Raw genomic sequence first — 7,279 nt, 5'->3', positions numbered from 1 at the left:
CTTTCTAGATCTATAATCAGATTATAGTCTTGTGTGGACAAAAATACCACTTTCAAAAATAGGTCTTTTTTAGCATTGTATTGCTTTGATCAAACTTCAAAATTGTTGTATATTTGAGCAACATTGCTAAGTACTAGATTTGACTCCAAGAGGAGGTTGTAAAAAATAAAATAAGAAGTCCACTTATGCCCTAAATTGGCAAGTGGCTATTGTAATCACACTAAGTATAAAGTACCTAAAGCATTCATTTGGGGGGGGGGGGGGAGTTCTTTGGTTGAGTGAAAAAGGAGGGGTGTCTCTTGGTGTTATGTTCCTTTCTTCTTCCTGTTATCTTTCTTTCCTTTCATTATGGGAAACATTAAGGTTCCAAAATTAATACCACATAATTATGCCACATGGTCAGTTAAAAATGGTGTGAATTAATGAATGAAGAAATTTCTCAATATGTAGATGGATCTCTTCCTAAACCCATAGGTGATAAAGTAACTCAAAGTGATATCCATGCTTGGGATTTGACTGATAGAAAAGCCCTAGCAATCCTTAGGTTAGGGGTTGATGACAAGATCCTTTATCAAATCATAAAATATGATACATCAAATGAAACTTGGGATGCACTTAAAAAGCTATATGGGAAAGTGATTGAGGAGGATGTCTACAAGATTGAAGATGAACTTATCTCCCTAGATCCCAAGAACTTTGATTCCATCTAGTATTTTATCATTAAGGTGAATGAGTTGAGAACAAAACTTGATGATTGTGGTAGCCCCATTAAGGATGACAGGTTGATTTATCTAATTCAGAATAAGTTGCCATCAAACTACTCCACATTTGTCTCTACTTTCAACACCTTAAAGGAAACCTTAGGGGCCTCTAACAGAAACTCACTTTTGATGAATATGCCCAGTTGTTAGAAAATGAACAAGCTAAGTTGATAACAATGGTGATTCTCAAGTCTTCAAAGTCTAAGGCATTGGTGGCTAACAATGAGAGCTCCAAAAATCCAAATGGCGAAAGTTCAAACAAAGGCAAGGGTAAAAAGAGGAAAGATAACAAGCACGGGGACACAAAAAAATCACCATCTAAATCAAATCAACAAAAAGTCAAGTCTTCTCCTAATACCAACAAAAAGAGGGACAATAATAAGGAAAAGAAGAAGTATGCCTATTATAAAAGAATTGGTCAGGATGAACATAAGTGTTATCACAAGCAGATTGATGAATTGAAAAACATCATGAAGAAGCACAATGTTCCATTGCCTAATTCTTATAAGGAAAAGGGGTCTTCATCTTCATATTCTAAGAGCAAAGGGCAAGCTTTACTCACATGCACTGTTAGTCAAGGGGAATGGATTATTGACCCAGGTGCCACACATCACATGGGCCATTTCTAGTGCCATCATTTAGAAAGTCTTGCTATGCACTCACCTTCATTGATGACTATTCTTGCTATACTTGGGTATTCATCATGGCTCATAAGAGTGAAGTGCTTGAATGATTTTTCACCTTCAAGACTCAAGTAGAAAAGTAGTTAGAGAAATCCATCAAGGTTCTTTGAATAAATAATGGAAGGGAGTATGTGCACTCAAGGCTTATAGATTTTTGTACTCAAGAGGGAATTGAACTTTAGCATTTAGTATCATACACTCTATAACAAAATGGTGTTATAGAAAGGAAGAACAAAAGCCTCAAGGAGATTACCACTTGCATGCTACTACATAAGTCTCTTGATCAAGTTTTTTGGGCTGAAGCAATGAATTGTGCAAACTACATCCAGAATAGGAGTCCTCATAAAGCTTTGGATGGTTTAACTCCTTCTGAAGCTTGGAATGGAAGGAAACCTACTGTAAAGAATTTTAGAGTCTTTGGTTGTTTAGCATGGGCACGTATACCTCCACAGAAACGCAAGGCATTGGAACCTCAAAGTAGACCTTGCATCTGTGTTGGTTATGGAGACTCTCATAAAGCCTACAAGTTGATGGATCTAGAGACACATGAAATTTTCTATCAGGAGTGTACACTTTGAAGGATTCCCTACCATAGAAAATTTGGATTTCCTTTCTGAAGGGTTCCCTACCGTAGTACCTGAAGACTTTGGATGCGGCAGGACCACCGGTAGGGAATCCTTTAGATACTAGGAGGACAAGATCACAACATAACTCACTCTCTCATGCTTATATTGTAGTTTCTTTTGATCCTAAATCATTGAAAGAAGCTCCAAGAATTATAGAATGGGATAAAGCAATGGAGGAAGAATAGAATTCTCTTATGAGAAACAACTCATGGGACTTAGTCTCTCTTTGTAAGGGAATAAAATTGGTTTGGTGTAAGTGGATATACCGGACCAAGTTTGTAGCAGATGGAAGTGTGGATAAGTATAAGGCTAGACTTGTTGCCAAAGGTTTCTCACAAGTTCCTAGTATTGACTATACTATGACCTTTGCACCGGTAGCTAAGATGAACTCCATTCATTTGACACTAGCTATAGCTACAACTTAGAGATGGGTTGTTCATTATATGGATGTGAAGAGTGCATTCTTGAATGGAGATCTTTATGAGGAGATTTATATGGAACAACCATAGGGTTTCATTCAAGATTCTACTTTGGTTTTCATGTTGAAAAAGTCTATGGACCAAAACAAGCTCCAAAAGCTTGGTATGCCAAGATGGATTCCTTCCTTCTCTCAGCAGGGTTCACTAGATGTCATTTAGATTTGAATGTCTACATTCTTTAGTGGAATGATTCTCACTTGCTACTTGTGCTTTATGTTGATGACTTAATCATTATAGGGAGTACAACATCCATCATTGATAGTGTCAAGTCTACTTTGCAGGATAGATTTTCCATGATAGACTTGGGTTTAATTCATTATTTCCTTGGTATTGAGATACAATAGTCTTCATCAGGGATCACATTATCTTAACCCAAGTATGCTCTTGATCCACTTGCTCGATTTTGCATGAGTGACTATAAGGTTGCATCTATTCCATTTCTTTCAAGTGTTAAGTTAGAAGCAAAGTGTTCCACTCCACTTGTTGATGCTACTTTGTATAGATAGTTGGTTGGAAGTCTCATCTACTTGACACATTCATGCCCTGACATATCCTTTGCAGTTGGCATGGTTTCTCACTTCATGCAAGAGCCACATGAACTTCACTAGAAGGCAACCAAATGCATCTTACACTATATCCAAGGTACACATACATATGGGATATTCTATGCAGTTGGTACTGGACTATAGTTAGTGGGTTATACAAACTCAAACTATGCAGGGGATCTTAATTCTTACAAAATCACTTTAGGATACATGTTTCATCTTGGTTTCAGCCCCATTTTTTGGCAAAGTAAAAATAAAAACACTATTGCTCTTTCATCTACTGAGGCTAAGCATTGAGGATCTACCATTGCCGCTACAAAAGCTATTTGGCTACAACATATTCTGAAGGAGTTTGGTTTTGACATACCTAGACCCATAGTCATACATTGTGATAATCAGAGTGCCATTGAAATCTCAAAACATCCAATGCAACATCAATGCAAAAAACACATTGAGGTTCATATGCACTACATCAGAGAGCTGATTCATGAGTAGGTCATTGCATTATAGTATTTTCCTACAAAATAGTAGATTGCAGATATCTTCACCAAGCCCTTCATTGAGATCAAGTATCTTCATTTGTGAGATCTCTTGGGGGTACAAGATTTTTCACGAGGGGGGTCACATGACTCTTCTCTTCTTTCTTGTACTTATCTCTTTTTTTGGAGGAGGTTTTTCCCATGAGGTTTTCCCTCTTTCTCCATTTTCAAAGAGGTTGCATTGCATTGCATTACATCATATTATATGTAGAGCATTGCATTTGTGCATGGGTACCTAACATGGCCTAATAGCCGAGACCCACATTGCATCGTGCATTTAGCTTTGTGAGCTTAAGTGCATTGCCCTAAGTTGTACTTAAGGGGGGGGGGGGGGGGGGGGTTAGTGTTTTAATTAATTATTATTACACTTTACTAAAGTTTACTTAGGAATATGCATTGTCATATGAGTTTTCTTGTTGACAACATAAGAGTTAGCAGCTTATTAGAGCATATGGTGTCTACAACATATCTTTATGAGATACACCTATGTAATCTTTTCCTCTCGTCATCACACAAACACTTGTGCTCAATGAAGGATAATCCACCTTTGGTGGACATGTGCTAAGTTGTAATCCTTATCTCTTGTGTGACTTCTAGACATATTGGTTGCCCTTATATACAAGCACCCTCTATGATGTATTCATCCATTATCCAATATTCTCATTATTGCTATCATCCATTATTGGTCCATATTGTGCTAGTGCTTGAGCTTCTTGATCATGGCATCATTTTGCCCTGAGGTAAATTCTTATAGTACTATCTCTTAGTGTGCTAAATTCCTTTGTTCCTTTGGTATAAGGATGTCTTAGCAGCGGATGGATATTGAAAAATCTCTCCAAGAGAAATTGGAATATACCAAAAAAATTCTTAATTTCATTCCAAGTAATCCCAACTATCAATCTGCCATTGCCTTGATTAAGACTCAACTTTGCAAGCTTAACAATTATAAAAGTCAAGGAGCTAAAATTTGGAGCATATTACATTGGTGCAAAGATGGTAATAGGAACTCCAAGTACTTTTTAACTATCTAAATTATAAGTACAAAAAAAAAGGGGCCATTCAATAAAAATCCACACGAATCCTAATGAGATAGATAATATTTTTCATAAGTTTTATGAGAACTTGTTTAGAAAAGATTCTCATTGGTAGGATGTTCAATTGATACTAGAAGATACTATTAAACTATATATTACTAAGAAAGTGGACATTGAGAATAGTCACTTCTTAGATCATTTTCTGGCCATTGAAGAGTTGGAACATGTTGTGTTGTCTATGGCCACTCACAAAATCCTTGGAATAGATGGGGTCTCAGCTGAGTTTTATCAAGTCATGTGGCCTTATATTAAAGAGGATTTCTATCTATTATATTTAGAGGTCTTTCAATATAGTTCTCTAGGGCATAATAAAAATAAAGGTCTCATGAAGTTTCTACTTAGAGGTAAAAATGAAGACACAGTTGTAGGTTGGAGATCTATTAAGTTACTTTACACTTCTAGCTACAAGGATAAGACCAATAGTAAAAGAAAATGCTAGACCTGAAAAAAAAATGCTTCCTTAGTGGAAGATTCATTCTTGATAACCTTAGGCTGGCTTGGGAAACTATTGAATGGGCCCAAAAAACTGGATAGAATGCAGTGATAGTCAACCTTGATTTTGACAAATCTTATGACATAACACAATGGAGGTTTATTCTTAACATTGCATAGTGGTTGGGTTTCAAACCTAAATTGTGTAAAACTGTTCAAATGTTGTTTCAAGATACCAATGCTCATTTGGTAATTAATAACCTGCCTATATAATCCTTCTCTCTTCAACGATCAATTAGACATGGTTGTCCTTTAGCCCTATTTCTCTATGTCCTTGTCATAGATGCTTTGGGTTATTTTTTGCATACTTATCATCAAATGAACTTGATAAATGGTATTTTCATTCCGAAGAATATGATTATTTTCATTCCCTTTTTGCTAATGACAACATGTTCTTCCTTCAAAATTATGAGTTGGAGATAAACAGTGTGTTGGAAATTTTAAATTTATATTGCTCAGTTTCTAGTTCAAAGATTACTCATCATAATATACTTATTTTTGTGATAAGGTCTGATCTTGTCCCTTTTTGGATTCTAAAAGAGTATAATCATATTAAACATGGTCAAATTACTTATTATTTGGGCATTCCCTTTAGTTTGGGAGTCTTCCTCTTAGGTATGCCAAATTGTTTTATTTTTCAGCTTCAAAATCAGTTCTGGAATTGGGGAAACACATTTTTGTCATTAACTAGAGAAGTTCAATTCGTGGATTGTATATTTGTGGCATCCCATGTCTACTTTTTTTTCTTATTGGATGCCTTCCAAGAAGGGATATGAGGATATAATAAAAATCGTGTTGAACTTCTTGTGGTCAAATTGGGATGGAAAAATATGTTTCATGTATACATCTTGGCTTCATTATGTTCAACCCAAAGCCAAAGATGACTTGGGCCTATCGGACCCCAAGACACAAGGCATTTATCTTGTCAATGAATGGACCCTTGGAGATATTTGGTTTGACATTGCATCATTTATGTTGCTATAAAAAGGAAATGGTTTGTTGTTAGTTGGGTTGATAAAATACTTCTTGCCCCATATTTCTATTTGAGGGCATCTTTCCCTCTTCAATCTATATTAAAAACTTGGCAAACAGTATCTAAATTTTTTAAATGGAAATATAATTCACTACAACATGGGTTTAGCTTTGCTTCTTTTTCCATTTTGTGGACCATGCTAATTTAATACCATGAATGACCTCTTGCTACTGCATTCCCTAGACAGGCTCATTATCTATTCAAAAAGGGAGTTGATAATTTTGGTGACATGTGGGATTTTAACTCTTTGGATTCATTTTCCTTTGAACAGTTGAAGACTATTTTTCAGTTGAACATCAAGCACAAGATATTTTTTATTTTTTTGATTTCTCTAGTTCCAACGGATCTAGTTATCAAACTTTGTACCCCTTTACAAAGAAACTTCTACAAAGATTGGGTGTGACTTTCTAAGTTTCATTTCTATCATTTTCCTCTCAAGAAGATTTACTTATGTATCCTTCCCAGTATGACTTTGAATCCAATACTTAATAAAAAATGGAAATATAGATTGCATGAAAAAACATGGAGGTAGAGTGAACAAATTTGGAAGATCCTTCATTTCAAACTTCCAATAGGGGATAGGTTGAAATGTTTGATTATTCAACCTAATACTTGTCCATTTTGCTACAAGATTGAGAACTTATAGCATATTTTTGGGAGTGTCCATTTTCCAAAATAAAATGGAAGATTGTCCTCATTTACTTCCTTATGATCTTGGAGCATGGTTTAAGATGGAAACCTACTATTTAGGGGCTCGGTATTCATGATAACATGGTTGCTAATATTATAAGACATTTTATTTGACTTAATATTAGGAAATGTAGGTGTACAGTTGTTTTCTATAATCAATTAGCTCACAAGGGGACTGAAATGCTAAAGTTTTACTAGGACATCTTGTTTCAAGTTGTCTCACTATATTTTTCAAATGTAAAGGGTCACTAAATAATAGCCCAAGATCATAAATTCATTGTACACAATCAAACTTCTGCTTCTCCTATTTTATAAGAAAGACTTCTTCTGTAACTAC

This window comes from Cupressus sempervirens, chromosome 11 (assembly GCF_028749045.1).
Source record: "Cupressus sempervirens isolate cs-2001-9-10 chromosome 11, ASM2874904v1, whole genome shotgun sequence".
Classification (NCBI taxonomy): Eukaryota; Viridiplantae; Streptophyta; class Pinopsida; order Cupressales; family Cupressaceae; genus Cupressus; species Cupressus sempervirens.
Note: the sequence above shows the minus strand (reverse complement) of the source record.